This window comes from Equus caballus, chromosome 3, assembly GCF_041296265.1.
Source record: "Equus caballus isolate H_3958 breed thoroughbred chromosome 3, TB-T2T, whole genome shotgun sequence".
Lineage (NCBI taxonomy): Eukaryota > Metazoa > Chordata > Mammalia > Perissodactyla > Equidae > Equus > Equus caballus.
Window position 1 is genome coordinate 55,551,043 of NC_091686.1, and position 20,589 is coordinate 55,571,631.

At 39.3% G+C, this 20,589-nt stretch overlaps 1 protein-coding gene across 4 annotated transcripts in view; it reads left to right on the top strand.

Annotated features, from left to right (window-relative positions):
* ABCG2 (ATP binding cassette subfamily G member 2) overlaps window positions 1-20,589 on the top strand; it is a 130,702-nt gene that overhangs the window by 30,782 nt on the left and 79,331 nt on the right. For 2 of the 4 annotated variants that reach the window (XM_005608636.4, XM_023637747.2), the window contains exon 2: window positions 10,919-10,982. The exons of the other annotated variants lie outside the window; for them this stretch is intronic. The gene's annotated coding sequence lies outside the window, so the exon portion shown is untranslated. The remainder of the gene's footprint in view (window positions 1-10,918; window positions 10,983-20,589) is intronic. 4 annotated transcript variants of the gene reach the window in all.

Genomic DNA, 20,589 nt, shown 5'->3' on the forward strand with positions numbered 1-20,589 from the left:
CTGCTGCTGGTTCTCTGGTGAGTGGGAAAGGCCCCTGGTGTGAGTGGCTTTGAGGCCCAGCAGTGTGCGACTGCCTTGGGCATGTGGTGGGTGAGGCAGGCCCCCATCATGGGCTGGCTGTGTGGCCAGGTGGTGCATGACTGTTGCAGGCACATTGGTGGGTGAGGCAGTCTCCCAGTGTGGCTGTTTGCAAGGCCTGGCAGTTTGTAACTGCCACAGGTCCACTGGTGGTGGGGCAGGCCCACACTGTGGGCTGCTTGTGTGGCCTGACTATGCACGACTGCCTCAGGTGTAGTAGTGGGTGAGGAAGGTCCCTGTGCTAACAGGCTAGAGGCAGGATTTGAAAATTTCACCTGCTAGCGCCAGCATCAGCACAGCTGAATGAGGTTGCAAAATTGGCTGCTTCCAGTGTCTCAGTCCCTGGGTGGGTGGAGAGGAAGCTGCCTCCTGCCTTTCTGAGAGGTGTTCTAAGCTTAATAAGTGAGTGTCTTTTTCCGTGAACTATGCACTTTTCTATGTGGTGTTATTACGCTAGTTTCCAGATTGAGTGAGTCTGTGTGCCCTTTAAGGGAGGATTTTTCTTTCCCTGTAGTTCTATAGTTTTCCTGGGTACATTCCCTGTTGGTTTTCAAAGCCAGGTGTTCTGGGGCCTTGTCTCTCCTCTGCTGGATCTAAGGGCTATCGTGCCTAATGTGGAGCTCAAGTCCCTCGCTCCTCCGGGAAAAGCTCCATACCTTTGAGATTCCTCCCGACTTTGACTGCCATGGCTAGGGTGTGTCTTTTTCCTCAGCAGGACCGTATCTCTGCCTCTTCCACCCCTCTCAGTTTAGTCCCTTGTTGTGGAGGCTCTTTTCATCCAGTTTCCATATCTCCCTCAGAGTAAATTGTTCCACCTGCAGTTGTAGATTTGTCATGTCTGCAGGGGAGGCGAGCTCAGGATCCTCCTAGGCCACCATCTTCCAAACCCTCAGAATTCGGAAATGGGTGATTGAACAGAGGGTCCATGGGTGGAAGGATGAGGACTGGGACACAGACTGTAAGAACGAGCTGTAGCAAACTAGTTATACTTCTTTTCAGAATAGTAGTTTTAACTTGTTAAATTAAGAGAGTATAGTTTCCATAGAATATCGAGAAGACAATCCAGTTAACAGTGAATTACACTGAAAATGAAATACAAAGATATGGGGCATTTTCTCCTTCTTAATATAGTTAGAATTTGTATACAATTACTGAAAAACAGTTGTAGTCAGTCACCACATGCAGTCATTCATTAACGGCTTCTTCTCCAGAGGGTGCCTTTGGAAAGGCTTGACTTTGAGAATTGCTAGTACAAATAGATGTGTTTTCATTTCATGCTGGCAAATACTTTGGGAAATGACACCTGGGTCTTTGAATCTAGCCATAGGCACACTAACTAAGCTTAAAAGAATATGACTTGTTTATATAACCGTGACAATTGGCCTTCTTCTATGGATTGAAGCATGACCTGCTGTGTTATTTCTGCTTCCCACCTCTACCCGTTCCTGACCAACACAGAGAGTTTTTTCTTTTCACTCATTCCAGTTAAGAGTGAATTTAAGTTCTCCTCTCTTTGTAACCCACAAATATTTACACTTTAGTGTTGAAATCTTTTTATGGATGTTAAGGCAACCAGGCCTTATAAGGCAAAGCCAGGTATTTTCTTAGGAATCAACTTGGGGTCACTTTTAGCACAGTAAAAGAGGAGGGGAAAAAAGATCGATCAAGTCTGCCTTGTGTTACTCCGAACATATTGTTTCTCAAAGTGTGGTCCACGGATTGCCTGCATCAGAAGCAGAATCACCTGGTGGTATTTGTATAAAATCTGGATTTGTGACTTCTTCTTTACTGAATCGGGATATTGTTTGGGGGTGTGTGTGTTTCTTGAGAGTCTGTATTTTTGAAAACACCCCAAATGATTCACATGTACACTAGGCCAGCTGTTATGGTTTTGTAATTAGTTACATTAGTTTAAGTTTAGTTAGTGTGCCTGTAGGCATATTCAAGAATCTGCCCAAAAAACCAAAAACACAGCTTAGAAGATTTGGACGTGGCAATTTTTTTTTACCAAGTCGGCTTTGTTAACTGCGAGGATCATAGAAATTGCTCTGTAATGATCTGTTTTAACTTATAATTTAAAACATTGTAGCTTACTAGTGAAGTTAGAAGTTTGAAGGAACAGCAAAATGAATAAAAAATGAATACATTGTTTATTAAAATGTCTACATACTAACTACAATTAATCACTAAATCTAGGTTATGCAGCTCCTAGACATAAATCAATTCGATTTTTGAATATACCTAAAATAACAATTTTAATTTTTTTTCTTTTTTTAAAGATTGACGCCTGAGCTAACAACTGTTGCTGATCTCTTTTTTCTCTTCTGATTTTTCTTCCCCAATCCCCCCCAGTACATAGTTGTATATTTTAGTTGTGGGTACTTCTAGTTGTGTCATGTGGGATGCTGCCTCAGCATGGCTTGATGAGTGGTGCCATGTCCGCACCCAGGATCTGAACCAGCGAAACCCTGGGCTGCCAAAGTGGAGCGTGTGAACTTAACCACTCAGCCATGGGGCCAGCCCCCCAACTTTAATTTTTAAAATAATTGATATTGAGAGTTCCTCCTGATAGCAAGTAAAAATATCTTCTCAAAAAAAAAAAAAAAAAAGAGACCTAATAGACAATTTGAATAGACCTGTATCTTAAAGAAATTGAATTAATAATTAATAACCTTCTACACCAGAGCACCCAGCCCAGATGAGTTCACTAGGGAATTTAACTAAACATTTAAGGAAAAATTACACCAATTCTCTACAATCTCTTTCAGAAGATAGAGCCCAAGAGAATACTTCCTAACTCATTCTATGAGGCCAGCATTATTTTAATACCAAACCAGACAAAGACATTACCAATATCTCTCATGATGATATAGATGCAAAAAATCTTCAACAAAATATTAGCAAATTGAATCCAACAGTGTATAAAAAGAATTATACACCACTTGAGATTTTATTCGTGCCATCAAGTTGATTCTGACTCCTAGTGACCCTGTGTACAGCAGAGTGGAACCCTGCCTGGTCTTTTTGTGCCATCCTCTCACCTTCCAGTGCTATATCAGATAATGCTCTATTGCTGTTCCTAGGGTTTTCATGGCCAATTTTTGCAGAAGTGGGTGGCCAGGTCCTTCTTCCTAGTCTGTCTTCGTCTGGAAGCTATGCTGAAACCTGTTTACCCTTGGTGACCTTACTAGTATTTGACATACTGGTGGCATAGCTTGCAGTGTCATGGCAACACTCAGCTGCCACAGTATGACAACTAACAGACAGGTGGTGCAGTTCCCTGACCGGGAAACAAATCCAGGCCCTGGAAGTAAAAGCAGCAGATCTGAACCACTAGACCATCACTTGAATTATACCCCAAGTGGGATTTATCCCAGGTATGCAAGGCTGGTTCAACATTTGAAATAGATTAATGTAATCCATCACCTCAACAGGCTAAAGAAGAGAAATTATATGATCATATCAATAGATACAGAAAAAGCACTTGACAAAATCCAACACCCATTCATGATAAAAAAAAAAAAAAACTTTCAGCAAACTAGGAATAGTGGAAGATTCCCTCAACTTGACAAAGAACATCTACAAAAAGCCTACGGCTAACATCATATTTAATGGTGAGGAACTAGAATCTTTCCCGCTAAGATCAGGACAAGGCAAGGATGTCCCGTCTCACCACTCCTTTCAATATTGTACTGGAAGTCCCAGCAATGCAGTAAGATAAGAAAAGGAAATACAAGTTATTTCAATTGAGGAGGGAGAAATAAAACTGTGTTTGATTGCAGATGATGTGACTGTTTATGTAGAAAAGCCAAAAGAATCAACAATACAACAAAAACTCCTGGAACTAATAAGCAATATAGCAAGGCTGCAGGATATAAGGTTAATCTACAAAAGTCAACCACTTTCCTATATACCAGCAATTAACAAGTGGAATTTGAAATTAAAAGCACAATGCTATTTACATTAGAATCCCCCAAAATAAGATACTCAGGTATAAATCTAACAAAACACGAACAAGATCTGTATGAGGAAAACTACAAAACTCTGATGAAAAAAAATCTAAAAGTAACCAAATAAATGGAGAGAGATTCCGTGTTCATGGATAGGAAAACTCAATATTGTCAAGATGTCAGTTCTTTCAAACTTAATCTATAGATTTAATGCAGTTTCAATCAAAATCCAAGAAAATTATTTTGTGGATATTGACAAACTGATTCTCAAGTTTATATGGAGAGGCAAAAGACACAGAATAGCAAACATAATATTGAAGAAGAACAAAGTCAGAGGACTGATACTATGTGATTTCAAGACTTACTATAAAGCTACAGTAATCAAGACAGTGTGCTATTGGTGAAAGAATAGACAAATAGATCATTCATGGGATAGAATAAAGTGCTGAGAAAAAGACCCACATAAATATAGTCAAGTGATCTTTGACAAAGGAACAAAGGCAATACAATGGAACAAAGATGGTCTTCCACAAATGGTGCTGGAACAAATGGACACTCACACGCAAAAACATGAATCTAGGCACAGACCTTAAACTCTTCACTAGAATGAACTCAAATTGGATAATAGATCTAAATAGAAAATGCAAAACTATAAAATTCTCAGAAAGTAACATAGGAGAAAATCTAGGTGACCTTGGGTATGCAATGACTCTTTAGACACAACACCAAAGGCATGACCCATAAAAGAAATTATTGATAAGCTGGGCTTCATTAAAATTAAAAACGTCTGGTCTGTGAAAAACAATGTCAAGGGAATAAGGAGACAAGCCATAGACTGGGAGAAAATATTTACAAAAGATGTCTGATAAAGGACTGTTATCCAAAATGTACAAAGAACACTTAAAACTCAACAATAAGAAAACAACCTGATTAAAAAATAGACAGGAGACCTGAACAGACACCTCATCAAAGAAGATATACAGATGGCAAATAAGCGTATGAAAAGATGCTCCACATCATATGTCATTATAGAGTTACAATTAAAACAAGAATGAGATAACCCTACACACCTGTTAGAAAGGCCAAAATCCAAAACACTAATAACACCAAATGCTGACCAGGATATGGAGCAACAAGAACTCCCATTCATTGCTGGTGGTAATGCAAATTTGTACAGCCACTTTGGAGGACAATTTGGCAGTATCTTATAAAACTTGACATACCCTTACCACAGGATCCAGCAATCATGTTCCTTGACATTTACCCAATTAGTTGAAAACTTGTCCTCACAAAAACCTGAACATGGATGTTTATAGCAGCTTTTATTCATAATTGCCAAAACTTGAAAGCTACCAAGATGTCTTTCAGTAGGTGAATGGGTAAACTGGTAGATCCAGACAACAGCATATTATTCAGTGCTAAAAAGAAATGAGCTATCAAGCCATGAAAAGACATGGGGGAAACTTAAATACATAGTACTAAGTAAAGAAGCCAATTTGGAAAGGCTACATACTGTATGATTCCAACTATGTGACAATCTGTAAAAGGCAAAACTATGTAGACAGTAAAAAGAACACTGGTTGCCAGGCAGTATAGGGAAGGGAGGAATGTGGAGCACAGAGGATTTTTAGGGTAGAGAAACTATTCTGTATTAAACTACAATGGTGGATACACGTTATTATACATTCATCAAAATCCACACAATGTACAGCACTGAGAGTAAGCCCTATGGTTACCAGAGTGGAAGAGGGCAGGGGAAGGGTAAAAGGGGTAAAGGGGCACATGTGTATGGTGATGGATGGCAACTAGACTCCTGGTGGTGAACACGATGCAGTCTATACAGAAGTTGAAATATAATGATGTATACCTGAAATTTATGTAATGTTATAGACCAATGTGACCTCAATTAAAAAAAAAAGATGAACCTTAATTTAAACTATAGACTTGGAGTGATTATGATGTCAGTGTAAGTTCATTGATTGATCAACAAATGCGCCAGTCTGGTGGGGTATGTTGATAGTGGAGGAGAGTGTGTTTGTCGGGGGGAAGCAGAAGATATATGAGAAATCTCTGTACCTTACACTCAATTTTGCTGTGAACCTAAAGCCACTCTAAAAAATAAAGTTTATTTTTAAAAAATACGAAAGAAGGGGGCTGGCCTGGTCGCATTGCAGCTAAGTTGACACATTCCACTTTGGTGGCCTGGGTTCGCCGGTTTGGATCCCAGGCACAGACTTACGCACCACTTGTCAAGCCATGCTGTGGCAGGCATCCCACCTATAAAATAGAAGAAGATGGCGCCAGCCCGGTGGTACAGTGGTTAAGTGCACACTTTCTGCTTCTCGGCGGCTTGGGGTTTGCCAGTTCAGATCCCGGGTGCAGACACGGCACCGCTTGGCAAAAGCCATGCTGTGGTAGGCATCCCATATATAAAGCAGAGGAAGATGGGCATAGATGTTAGCTCAGGGCCAGTCTTCCTCAGCAAAAAGAGGATTGGCAGTAGTTAGCTCAGGGCTAATCTTCCTCAAAAAAACAAAAACAAAATAGAGGAATATGGGCACAGATGTTAGCTCAGGGCTAATCTTCCTCAAATAAAAAAAAGAAAAGAAAAGAAAAAACAAAAGAAGGAAGAAAATGACTTTCAAAGTTATGACCATATAGATAAAACCATAAGCACATATCCAACATTCAATCTGAGGTCGTTTTCGCCTCTACAAAAAGTGTGGTCCTAAATGATAGCAAGAATATGAGAGAATGAAGAATTTCATTAAGTTCAGAAAGCTTCAAATTTACACCTAAATGACAATTACATTAAGGTGCTCCCACAATTAAAAAAATAGAAAAGCAGCATCCTGTCAACGCTTAACCTAGGGTAAATTGCAGACTTTCGTCAACAGTCAGAAGAAGTAGCTAATATGTAACATAAATGCAGGGACAGTAACTCACCTTGAAATTCCCTAATCAACCACACATCAGGGTCAGGGTGAGAAATCAATTCCTGCAGAAATCTCCGGTTTCCAGGACAAGCTACCTCAGCCAGCTGCCAGGATATCTGCCAACACTTCTGGAGGTAACATTTAGTTTCCTTCGTGTAAAGGCACCTTGCTTTCTGGGAAGATTTGGGATTGATCATAGAAATGTTTAAGACGATCAAATCCATGTTAATACTTACATATTAAAGAGTTTTTACTTATTTGTTATTTTATGTATTTATATTATTTAATAGAATTTGACCTTTTAGAGTATGAGACCAATTTTGTCTGTTCAATTTCCAATGTGTAATTAAATAAGTGATTTAGGCTTTTGATTTAAAGTTGAAATCTTACTAAGATTGTAGAAAATAATGGGACATTTGAAAGAACTATGGTTGACCATGTTTATGATTTCAACTATTTGCTTCATATGGGTTGTTTGAGTACTTGGGAAAGTTTAGTTTGTCAAATTAGAAAATGGGAGTACCTAAGTGTGCAGAAGAGTTAACACAGCAGGTCTGAGACTGCTATCCTTAGAAAGGCCTGCTCTCGAGATTGGTCTCTGGCTGGCATCTGCAAAGTTAGGTCACAGAGTGTTCCTAGTCAACAAGCTAACAAAGTATGTCAATTAAGAGATAAGGGTGGTTTGCTTTGACTAGATTGTGCAAACTGTTTGCCTGCTCACCTTCTGGGAATCTGGAATTTTGGTATAGAGCATGCCTACATATCCAACCCCCAGTGAAAACCTTGGGCTCGAAGTCTCTAGTAGGCTCCCTTGGGCCAAAATATTGTATACATGTTGTTGAATTTTCATTGCTGGGAAAAGAGTGTGCTCTGGGTGACCCCTCGGGGAGGGAAGGAGCATATGGAAGCCTGCAGTGGAGTCCTCCAGACTCTGCCTGTGTCTTTCCCTTATGATCCAGCTGTGTATCCTTCTACACTTCTACAATAAATCTTAGCTATGAATAGAACTGTCCGCTGAGTTCTGTAAATCCTTCCAGGAACGTGGAATCCTTCCCTGAATCTCTGAATGTGGGGGTGGTCTAGGGGATTCCCAACACACTAAGGAAAGTGAATATTTTTCTTCCAAGTACAGTTTAAAGTGTTTGGAAGTGTTTAATTAACTAAGTTTATAAATTAGACCAAACATTATTGAAAGATCTCTTAGAAGTGAATAATAAAACTTGCTACACTTATAAATAGAGCAGTAGCGCTTGTAAACTGAATTTACAGGCTTAAGGAAAACTAGAGTCTTGAATTTGTAAATGTTAGGCCTCGAATATTAATTTCTACAACCCAAGTAAACTTTTGAGTAGGCTTTTCAGCTCACAGAAATGTCCCTCACGAGGATCAAAAAAGCTCACATTTAGTATATCTCATCAGCCCACAGCAGGTTGCTTGCCCTCCTAGTCTCAGAGGCTGAAGGGCATTTGTTCAAATTGACCACAGTTTCATGTCACTAGGATTTCAGTTAAAGGAAGGAGCCGAGAATCCAGCTCTGTTTATACCACCTGATAGTAAACCATATCACAGCTTCATACACAGTCTGCTTCTGACGGTGATGTTAAAATGTGATTTCTATAAACGCATCAGTAGGAAGGGGGTCCAACTGAACTCATGTAGTAGTTGGTAAATCTATAGTGTTAAAGACACAGGAAAAGTTAATAAACATTAGCCTTTTAATATTCTTTAATGCCCTTGACAGACTTCTCCACTGGATGATGAAGAGTGTGGCAAGGGTCTCTGGTACAGCCGCCATGCCTGAACTTTCTTACTACGCGTTAAAAAAAATGCTACAGTATAAGGTGAAAACAGGGACTTTCTCCCCATACCTAGCATAGTACCTGGTACTTAGTAAACCAGTATATATTTGTTAAATGAATGGAGGAGCTAATGATTTAGGTGAGGGGATAAGATGTAAACATCTCAGAGTTAAATGATAATCCGAGACAATGGTTTTGGAGGAATGAAAGAGGCAGGAAGTGATAAATTGCCAAATGAATGGAAGTGAGAATAAGTGTTAAGAGCTCAAAGTAGGGAGAGAGCCCTGTAGACTAGAGTGGTCAAGGAAGGCTTCATGGAGAAGGTTGGTCTTAAAAAATCTTGGCAGTAAAAATATGTTGGATGTGAGAGTGGAGAAGGGCGTGAGAAGTAAGACTGTGAGAAAAGGGACAGAGGTGAGAAAATGAGAAGCATGATCCTGAGATCCACGCTGACCCTCTAGCACTGCAGCCTGGCTGTCTTAAAGAGTGGGGAAAGACCTTGTAGGACCAAGTGGTGCAGCCATGCTTCTCAGGCTCAGGAGTTCAGACTTGATTCTTTTAGTAGAGGGAAGAATGAACGATTTTTCAACAGGCAATGATATGAAGAAAGACTTTGGTGGTTCTAGAATAAAGATTTTCCTGGGGACAAGGTGTAGGATGGTTTAGGTTGTATTGGAGGAGCGAGCGTTGTTGGCAGAGAATAGTTAGAAAACAGTCCAGATATAAAGGGCTGAGCTAAGGTCAGAGGTTATGGAAAGAGACAGACTTCTTGAACATGTAAAGGAAGAAGTGCTGGGACTGATGGCCACACACAAAGGAAGGATAAGAGCACCTTTATGAAAGTGAAGGAGGAGGGTAGATTTTCAGAAGGAAGTATACATCTGTGAGTTGTTTATACTTCTAGTTTACCGTTTTTACACCAAGTGAGTTGGAATCAGCGTGTAAATCAGAAGGCAGTGTGAAAAGAAAAGTTTAGACTCGTACTTTTCCAAGAGAGAAAAGAATTTGCAACTCAAAGAGTAATCGGAACATATACCCTAGGGGTTTAAGGCTTATGTATTTTAAGATTAGAATCTTGGCTTTATCAAATAAACCTGGGGAGAGTCAAGCAACCTGTACCTAGAGGGATGATGTGCATACTGATAAACCAGGATGATGAGTCTGCTGGGATCTTTGGAAGATTTTTCAACCATTTTGTACAGAAGAGCCCAAGACACAAACAGCTTAGGCTGTTTGCTTCAGGAAAGGGGACAGGCTGTCAAGTCCTCTGCCAGGGGAAGTCAAAGGAAACAGAACTACAGGAATTTGGGGGGCATTTCCTACTGTGTCCCTGCTGGTAGATGTGCTTCTGAAAAGCTCCTGGCCAAAGAGGAAGCAGCTTTAAGAAAGCAAAGCCAAAACAAAGAATTGGCCGTACTCTTAGGAGGCAGAGCAGCCCTCTTCAGGCCACCACCCCTTCCTGCTCTGTGGGGTTTGCAAATGTATTTTTGTATTTAACCAACAAATATTGTAGCAGCTTAGGACCTGGATTTCAAGTCTATTTCCATCAGAAGCCACGGCTCAATTTATGAAATCAAATACTCCTACAAACGTTCTAATCCCCACAGCCAATGCCTCCAAAACAATGCAATTAATCCTTCTCTGATGGAGAGAATAATTAATCCCCTTCCACCAAAAGCAAAGTCCTCTATTCCTTCAAAGTACTGTCAACTTACCTCTCTTTATTTATAAGCAACAGAACAATTACATGGAGTGGAGCTTTCTTGCTCTGCCAAGTGAAGCCACCTGATCCAGAACCTAAGCTGTCCTGAAGATGTGCAGAACTTTTCCATACATTTGGACACATGTGGCACCTGTGGGGGAGCGACTTTATGCTCATGCTGCTGATCATTGACCATCCATAGCAAAGGCATTCTCTGTGTCCAAAGGACACACTAAGCAAATATGGCCAACGTCCCGTAACTGTTATTCTTGCCACAGGGGACCGCCTTGCTTGAATTTTTTCTAGGTGGGGTATGTTGGCTCTTTTAGAAGAACCAAAATTCTTTTTTACTTGAAGAGAAGAAAACTAGAGAAAAAGAGAAGAGGCGAGAGAACATTTGTAAAGTGATTAAAAGGCAAAAATTATATATAGAAGGTTACCTTTACTTTTCAGGTTTGGAGCTGAAACGCCTTTGGTCCAGCTGCTGCTTTAAGACTTTCTGGTGCAAAAATAGAAAGTAAGTATCTCAGGGGAATCTGTAAACATGAACCTTGTGCCACTGGGATCGAACTTTTATTATGGTACCATTGGTAACTTGAGCTGCCCTTTTTCTTTCTCAAGTGTAAAGAAAACCTAGTTTCTGAGGTTTCTCTCTCAAAGTTATTTTGGAGCTCCAATATTGGAACACTCTAATTAAACCACTTCAAAGACATAGTCCTACAGTTTGTTGAACAAGGAACTTATCAACTTATGTGGTCTATCTTGGTGAATGTTCCATGTGATCTTGAGAAGAATATGTAATCTCCTGTTGTTGAAGGAAGTAGTTTACAGACGTCAATTATATCCAGTTGATAGAATGTGCTGTTGAAGTCAACTATGTTCTTACTTATTTTCCACCTGGTAGATATGTCCATTTCTGAGAGAGGGGTATTAAAGTCTCCGACTATAACTGTAGATTTATGTATTTCTTCTTGCAGTTCTATCAGTTTTACCTCATGTATTTTGATGCTCTGTTAGGTAAATATACATTAAAGATTGTTATGTCTTCTTGGAGAACTGACCCCTTTATTGTTACATAAGATCCCTCTTTATCCTTGATAGTTTTCCTTGCTTTGACGTCTGCTTTGCCTGAAATTACTATAGGTATTTCAACTTTCTTTGGATTAGAGTTAGCATGGTATGTCTTATCCATTTATTTTAAATCTGTATTTGTCTTTATATTTAAAGTGGATTTTTAAGACAACATGTAGTTGGGTCTTGTTTTTGATCCACGTTGACTATTTCTGTGTTTTAATTATTGTATTTAGACCACTGACATTTAAAGTGATTATTAATATTTTTGGATTAATAACCATATGTGTTATTGTTTTCTATTCATTGCCCTTGTTCTTTGTTCCTATTTTTGTCTTCCACTCTTTTTCTGCCATTTATGATTTTAATTGAGTATTTTGTATGATTCTATTTTCTCTCCTTTCTTAGCATATACATTATATGTCTTTTTTAGTGTTTGCCCTCAAATTTATCATCTATATCAATTTCCATCTCTCTAAAGGATTTTTATCATTTTTTGTAAGGCATGTGTATTGGTAACAAATTCCCCTAATGTTTCTTTGTCTTTGAAAGTCTTTATTTCTTCTTTGCTTTTGAAAGATAATTTTGCAGAATACAGAATTCTAGGTGAGTGGTTTTTTTCTCTCAACACTTTAAATATTTCACTGCACTTTCTTCTTGCTTGCATGGTTTCCGAGGAGAAACTAGATGTAATTCTTATCTTTGCTCCTCTATAGACAAGATGGTTTTTGCCTCTGACTTCTTTCAAGATTTTTTATTTATCTTTGATTTTCTGTAGCTTGAATATGTATACCTAGGTGTAGTTTGCTTGATATTTATCCTGCCTGGTATTCTCTGAGCTTCCTGTGCTTTGTGGTGTTATAGACTGAATGTTTGTGTTCCCCAGAAATTCATATGTTGAAATCCTGAACCCACATATGATAGTATTAAGAGGTGGGGTCTTTGGGGGTAAATAGGTCATGAGGGTGGAACCTTTAAGAATGGATTCAATTGAAAGAGATGTGAGAGTTTGCTCTCACTCTCTGCCATGTGAGGATACAGCCAGAAGATGACCATCCACAAACCAGAATGCAGGCTCTCACCAGAACTGAATCTTGATCTCGTACTTCTCTGGTTCCAAACTGTGAGAAATAAGTGTTTGTTGTTGAAGTCACCCAGTCTGTAATAATTTATTATAGCAGCCTGAGCTGAGTAAGACATATGGTTTGGTGTCTATTCTTAATTTGGGGGAAATTCTCAGTCATTATTTTTTCAAATATTGCTTTTGTACCTTTCTCTCTTTCTTCTCCTTTTGGTATCAGCATTGTGTGTAAGCTACAGCTTTTGTTGTTGTACCACAGTTCTTGGATAATCTGTTCTTTTTTTACAGTCTTTTTCTCTTTGCTTCTGGTTTCTGTTGACACATCCTCAAGCTCAGAGATTCTTTCCTCAGTTGTATTTAGTCTACTAATAAGCCTGTGAAAGGCATTCTTCATTGCTGTTATAGTGTTTTTATTCTCTAACATTTTTTTTTTGATTCCTAGTATTTCCTTCTCTGTTTACATTACCCATCTGTTCTTTCACGTTGTCTGCTTTTCCCATTAGAGCCCTTAGCATATAAATCATGATTGTTTTAAATTCATGGTCTGATAATTCCAACATCCCTGCCATATTTGAGTCTTGTTCTGGCACTAGCTCTTTCTCTTTAAACTGTTTTTTTGACTTTTTGTATGCCTTGTAATTTTTTGGTGAAAGCCGTACATTATATATTGGGTAAACGGAACTCTGGTAAATAGGCGTTTAGTGATGTGGTGGTAAAATGTGAGGAGGGGGTGGCATTCTGTAGTCCTATGATTAGGCCTTAGGCCTTTAGTGACCCTGTGCTCCTAGGCTGTGAATTTCACAAGTGCTTCTCAGATCTCCTCCCTCCCAACCTTAGATAAGATGGCTGGAGGGGACTGGGGTTGGCTATTTCCTTTTTCCCAGGTCATTTAGGCTCTGAAAAAACCTTAACAGGTTAGGCTCTGGTAAAATAGTTTCTCTTGAGGTCAGGCTTTGTTAAGAACGGAATGCTTTGGTTTGATTCAAAATGGTTACTTTTCCTGGGGGAAGCCTAAGGGGATTTTTCTCTCAGCTTTCTTGTGAGAATCTGGTAGAACTCCAGGAGATAAAACTCACAAAAGCGAGGGGACTCCCTTGGAGTTTTTAGCTCATGGACTCGCCCAGTCTGACCTTCTAGCAATTCATCAATTACAATTCAGGTTTTCCTACCCTGACAGTGTTTTCCATAGAGGATTTTATTTGTAGGTTTCTGTTCTCTATTTTTCTGTCTGTCTCTCCAATTTCCGGGGAAGCAGTTTGCCACCACTTCTCTGAAAGACCTAAGAAAAGCTATTGATTTTTCAGTTTGTTCAGCAGAGTGGTGACTTCCAAGATCCTTACATGCCTGACTGGAAATTGGAAGCTTGTGAGGTTTTAAATGTCAATTTCTGTCCTCAACAGCCATGGCAAACACAATTTATGGAATGATTCTTCTGTGCCAGGAACTATGCCAAGCACTTAATCTTTCCAAAATCTTCAGAGATAAAGGTGATTACACTTTGGTAGATTAGGAAAGTTAAACAATTTAGTCAATGTCACCTACCCAGTTAGTAAACCCAGAGGCAGGATTGAAACGCAGAGGTCTCTGAGACAACCATGCACCATGTGGCTTCCCAACAATTCCTGGACTCTGTTCTTTTTAGTTTTTATATAGACCAAACTCTTTGCGTTAACACATTCTTTATTCTGATAGGTTATTGTAAAACTAGCTATAAATGATTCCATTTTAACTTTGGCCAGTTAATAAATATGGTTGCGAAAAGTGTTCCATGAAATTTTATAACCTAGAATATTTTAAACATTTAAAAGAAGTGTAGAGAATATTGTAATGAATACTTATGTACCCACCATGAGGATTTTTATACGTTAGCATCAATCTATTCTCTACAAAGAGATTCTTTTAAAATATAAATCAGTAAGGTCACTTTTCTTCTCAAACCCCCCTTCCACCGTGGTTTCCCACATGTAAATAAAAGCTCAAAGTACCAATGAGCCACTAAGCCCCACACCATGTGGCTTCCCGTTACATCCTCACTCTAACTCCTTCCATTCGCCCTCCCATTACTGATGCTGCAGCCACATTTACCTTGCTAAGCCTTGAAGATGCCAAGCATTTCCTGTCTCAGAGCCTTTGTGCCTAGCACTCCCTCCGTCTGCGCTACTCTGATCTCAGTGTCCTCATTAGGGTTAAGTTTAGTTGTCAGACAGAGGCATAAACAATATAGACATTTATTTATCTCCCATGTTCAACAAATCCAGAGATAGACATTCCAGAGACGGTATAACAATTCCATGGTTTCAAGATCCCACATTCCTTCTGTCTTGTTGCTTTGCCATATGTGGCTTCCATTCTCAAAGTCATCTCACAGTCCCAAATAGCTACAGGAACTCCAGTCATCGTGTTTGGATTCCAACCAATAGAAAGAGGAAGAGAGAAAGAGCACTCTATGTTTCTACGAAATGTTGGGTAAAAGAGGAAATGGAACACCTCATTTTTTTTTTAATGGTTTTTGAAGTTAAACCTTTGCTGTCTAAGCAAAATCTCATCTACCTTCTGGGAGCCTTAGAGGACAATAATAAGGTATTCTTTTAAACTGTACTTGGTTCTAATCACCCTTCTAGTGAAAATGTAGTTGCGTTTGATCTTTTTGTACCACCTATGGCCCAGGACAGTTTAGATTTCTTTTGTTTTAGCAACAGAAATCTTTTTAAAAATTAAAAACAAGCACACAGCTCCAAAATATAAAAAAATATTTATTATTACTTATATGTTAACATTTATAGTATTTACTTATTAGGAAATTACTTAATGAAAACAAAGTTTTTGATGAGGATAAAATGTTGTGAAAGGGTTTATTATAGTTGCAGAAAACTTCTGAAATAAATTTATTTCTGCATTTGTTTTGATTGTATAGTATTGAGAAAAATCTGATTCACAGGCTAATAGTCAGAAATGGTTCCAGGTTTTTGTATTGTTTTGTTCATCCTACAATTTTATGATTTTCTCTGAACAGAATGACAAAAGAAGATTTATTCTGAGATACATATAAAAATAACACAAGTTAACACACAGGCTTCCAATATGGTAAACTTTGGTAGATAGTACGTGAAAGGGCACAGTAAGTATGTTTTTGTATAATTTCTTCAATGTTTTAAGTAAATAAATAAGTACTTCTGTATATATTTAGAACGAACACATTGTTGTTTATTGACTTTTTTAAAAAACTGCTTTATTGAACTTTAGATATCATACATTTTAAGTGTACAATCCAATGAATTTTAGTAAATTCATAGTTGTGTAACTATTACTAATCCCATTTTAGAAACTTTCTATCACCTCAGAAACCTTCCTGCAAACCTATGCTTACTGGTGCCAGCTGTACCGCCTGGATCTCCTCCCCCTTAGTCCCTGGCCTTCCATCTGAGAAGAGTAGATGGTCTCCCGGAAGCTAGTGTTAGTATCTGTGTAAAAATATCCGTAGTCTGTGTTCCTGTAAAAAGTGTCTGAACATAGCTATAGAACTTGTAGTGAAAGGTAAAAATTAAAAGTGATTTTGTCCTCGAGAGGCCTGTAAACGAATTCATTTTATGCACTGTGTAATTATGTATAATTGGTACTGAAGTGTGTTACATGTTGAACCGGAATGTTCCCGTGGTATCAGAGGACAAATCTTCTGATGGCCAAAAGTTCCACTGGGTAGTGGTATCTCGTTGGCTGGCAGGTTGCAGACAGCACTTGTTGCCCCTATAAAACCCGCAAAGGTGGCCTGTAGGTCTTTCAGTAAAGGAGGCAGAGCTGGCGAAGATTTTTCCCACCTGCTTTGGCAGATTGACTCCATGGGATTTAAAACTCCCTTTTTCTGGAGCTTTTAGGGTGACAATGCTCTTGAAAAAACACAGGTGAGACCTCTCTTGTAGGTTGACTAAGCAAGGATGGCACAGGCCCTGGGGGAGAGTAGCAGACCTCATTGATAAAAGTGTTTGGTGACAACAGGCAGTCAGTTACGTTGAAATGGATTAAGGTTTACTCCTACAGTAGGTTGGAAAGAAATGATACAAAGGATGGGTGTGGGCAAAAGCCCCTCTATAGAGGCATCTTCCCTGACTGGCAAGTGAGGGAGCCCTGCTAGTTGTGCGGGAGGGCTGGGAGTGGAGGTCACACAGTTCTCTATGACTGACCCCAGGTTGCAAGCCACTCTGCCCTGACCGCATTGCTGAAACCGGAGGAGGACTGAGAGGAAAGGCCCCATCGCTGCCATCTGTGCAGTTCAGACTGATGTTCACCTAACGTGTTCAGGACACCTCATACCCAGACCTTTCTCCTTTCAAGCACAAACAGGCCGAGGGCAGGGGTGGAGCCCCTCCTTCTCTAGCTGGAACTGGAGGATGTATGCACTGGCCAATTGTGTTGGGGACTTAAAGTTGTCAGACCTGTCAGTCCATAGTGACAGTCGGGCACAAGTTACTGTGGTTCCCAGAATCCCCCATTGGCACAGTCAAAATTTACTTGGATGTGGAAACAAATCTCAAATTGGACTGTGGGCTGATGCAAGTATATGGGTGGGCTCTTTTGAGCCAATATGCACAAGGTGTTGTAACTAAGAACTGCTGAATGCATTATAGGAAGGGTTGTGTTAAAAAAAAAAAAAAAGAAAATTCCTGGGTCAGCCCCAGTGGCCTAGTGATTAGTTTGGCGTGCTCTGCTTCGGTGGCCTGGATCCGGTTCCCAAGCACAGACCTACACTACTTGACTGTCAGTAGCAGTGCTGTGGTGGTGGCTCATATACAAAAAAAAAAAAGATCAGCAGTGGATATTAGCTCAGAGCAAATCTTCCTCAGCAGAAAAAAAAAAGAAAGAAAGAAAGAAAGAAAAAATACCTCATGCCTGTTTGCAGTCATTCCCCTTTCCCTCCCAAAGCCCCAGACAGCCGCTAATCTACTTTCTGACTCGATAACTTTGCCTTCTTGAGTCATTTTATTAAATGGAATCCCACAATCTTTCTGTCTGGCTTCTTTCACTTAGCATGTTTTTCAGGTTCATCCATCTTGTAGCATGTATCGTTCATTTTCATTCATGAATAGTATTCTATTGTATGCCTATACCAAATTTTGTTTATCTACTCACCAGTTGGCAGACATTCAAGTTGTTTCCAGTTTGGGGCTATTATGAATAACGCTACTGCAAAATTTGCTTACAGGTCTTTGTGTGAATTTGTTGTTAGTGCTGTGGAGTTGATTCCAACTCCTAGCAACCCTGTGTATAGCAGAGCAAAACCTGGTCTTTTTGCACCATCCTCTCATCTTCCGATGCTGTATCAGATAATACTGCACTGCTATTCATAGGGGTTTCATGGCCAATTTTTTCAGAAGTGGGTGGCCAGGTCCTCCTTCCTAGTCTGTCTTAGTTGGAAGCTCCACTGAAACCTGTTCACCATGGGTGAAATACTGGTGGCATTGCTCTCAGTGTCATGGCAACATGCAGCTGTCACATATGACAACTGATAGATGGGTCATATGATTCCCTGACCAGGATACAAACCCAGGCCATGGCACTGGGTTCAAGAGCACTGAATCTTGGGCCAGCCCCAGTGGCCTAGTGGTTAAGTTTGGCACACTCAGCTTCAGTGGCCTGGGTTCAGTTCCTGGGCACAGAACTACACCCCTCGTCTATCAGTGGCCATGCTGTGGTTGTGGCTCACACACAAAAAAAGAGGAAAACTGGCAGCAGAGGCTAGCTCAGGACAAATCTTCCTCTGCAAAAAAACAAAAAAAACCCACCAAATCTTAACCACTAGACCACCAGGGCTGGCTAAAAAATCCATTTGTGTGAATATATGTCATTATTTCTCTTGGATAGATTCCTAGGAGTGAATTTGCTGAGTTATATGCTAAATTTATGTTTCACTTTTTAAGAAACTGCCAAAATGTTTTCCAAAGTAATTGTACCATTCTACATTCCCACCAGCAATGTATGAGGGTTCGAGTTCCTCCAAATCCTCTCACCAATGCTCATTATTGTCTGTCTTTTCAATTATAGCCATTCTAGTGGTGTGAAGAGAAGACATATCTCATCACGATATAATTTGTATTTCCATGATGACTAATGATGTATTGTATGAAAAAGTACCTTTTCGTGTGCTTATTGGCCATTCATATATCTTTGGTAAAATGTCTATTTAAATCTTCTTCCCATTTTTAAACTAGGTTATTTAGCTTCTTGGTATTGAGTTGCAAGTGTTCTTTATATATTCTGGGTACAAGCTATTCTTCTATCCTACACATTTTTTAAAAGAGGCATAGCAATATTTACATTTTTTATTTCATTTACAGAATGGAACCAAAATGTATAAATCTTATTTATTTATTGGGGAAAAAAATTCCATACTATGGATATATGATTTGCAAATATTTTCTCTCAGTCTATGGGCTTATCTGTTTACTTTCCTAATAGTTTAAATATTTTTAAAACAATATTTACCAGTTTAAACATTTAAAACATTTAACATTTAAAACAATATTTACTCCAGGAATATTTAACAATATTTCAGAAGTCCCTGAGGCCTCTCCTTGATACCCTAGGATTATCAGACCACAATTTGAAGCCCATGGCTAGTGAGCATTTCAGTGGCATTTAAACTCAGCAAGCTGAACAGCTCCTCTTCAGCAGAATCATGGACTGTGGAGTTGGAAGGGACCTTACAATTAACCAAATGCCCTTCCAGTTTGGTGAACAAACTTCTGCATGTGGGAAGGACTTAACTGCAATGCCTGTATGCGAGGTTTTAGGGAGCATTGGAGGCCCAACTTGGATTTGAGGACAAACAAAAACATCGGGAGTCAAGAGGTCAGCTAAGGGGGTAGTACAGGGTAAAATCAGTATTTCCTGATAAGACCAGGGATGTATTCTGGCTCAAGATAAAGAAATTTAGGCATCAAAGAGAAGTCAGGAAGAACTCTGAACTCTGTAGAAACAAAGCTTTAGTAATAGAAATCCACCTCAATGATTGTTCTTTTAAATAATAACAAAGAAAAAACCTCATGCTGTTAAGGGAATTCTATTATGTTCAGTAATATGAGCCAACTTTGCACATTTACCTCAAACCACTTCATGCCTCTTTTGCATTTGTGATTGATGTACAGTTCTTTTTGTCTACCCCTGTAAACTTACCTCATTCATTCATTTAACAATAAGTTTATTGAGTACCTATCATAAAACTAAAAACTGGCCTTAAAAAGTAATTCAGGGGCTGACCTGGTGGTGTAGTGGTTAAGTTTGCACACTCTGCTTCATCAGTCTGGGGTTCCAATCCCGGATGTGGACCTACACACTACTCATCAATGCTGTGGCAGCATCCCACATATAAAATAGAGGAAGACTGGCACAGATGTTAGCTCAGGGAGAATCTTCCTCAACTAAAAGAAAAAAAAAAAGTAATTCACACTTTGTAAGGAAAATACATAACTGAGCAGGTATAAAATTATGGACTAAGTACTACAACATATTTTATAAGTAGATATATTTATAAATATAAAAATAATACCATGAAACCAAAAAACCAAAAGTTGTTTCTTTGAAAAGATGAACAACGGGCTGGCCCCGTGGCCAAGTGGTTAAGTTTGCGTGCTCCGCTGCAGGTGGCCCAGTGTTTCATTGGTTCAAATCCTGGGTGCGGACATGGCACTGCTCATCAAACTACGCTGAGGCAGCATCCCACATGCCACAACTAGAAGGACCCACAACAAAGAATATACAACTATGTACCAGGGGGCTTTGGGGAGAAAATGGAAAAAATAAAATCTTTAAAAAAAAAAAGAAAAGATGAACAAAATTGACAAAACTTTAGCTAAACTGACTAAGGAAAAAGAAAGAAGACTCAAATTACTTAAATCAGAAACAAAAGTGGGGACATTACTACTGATTTTATAGAAATAAAAAGTTTTATAAGAGGATAATATGAACAATTGTCTGTCAA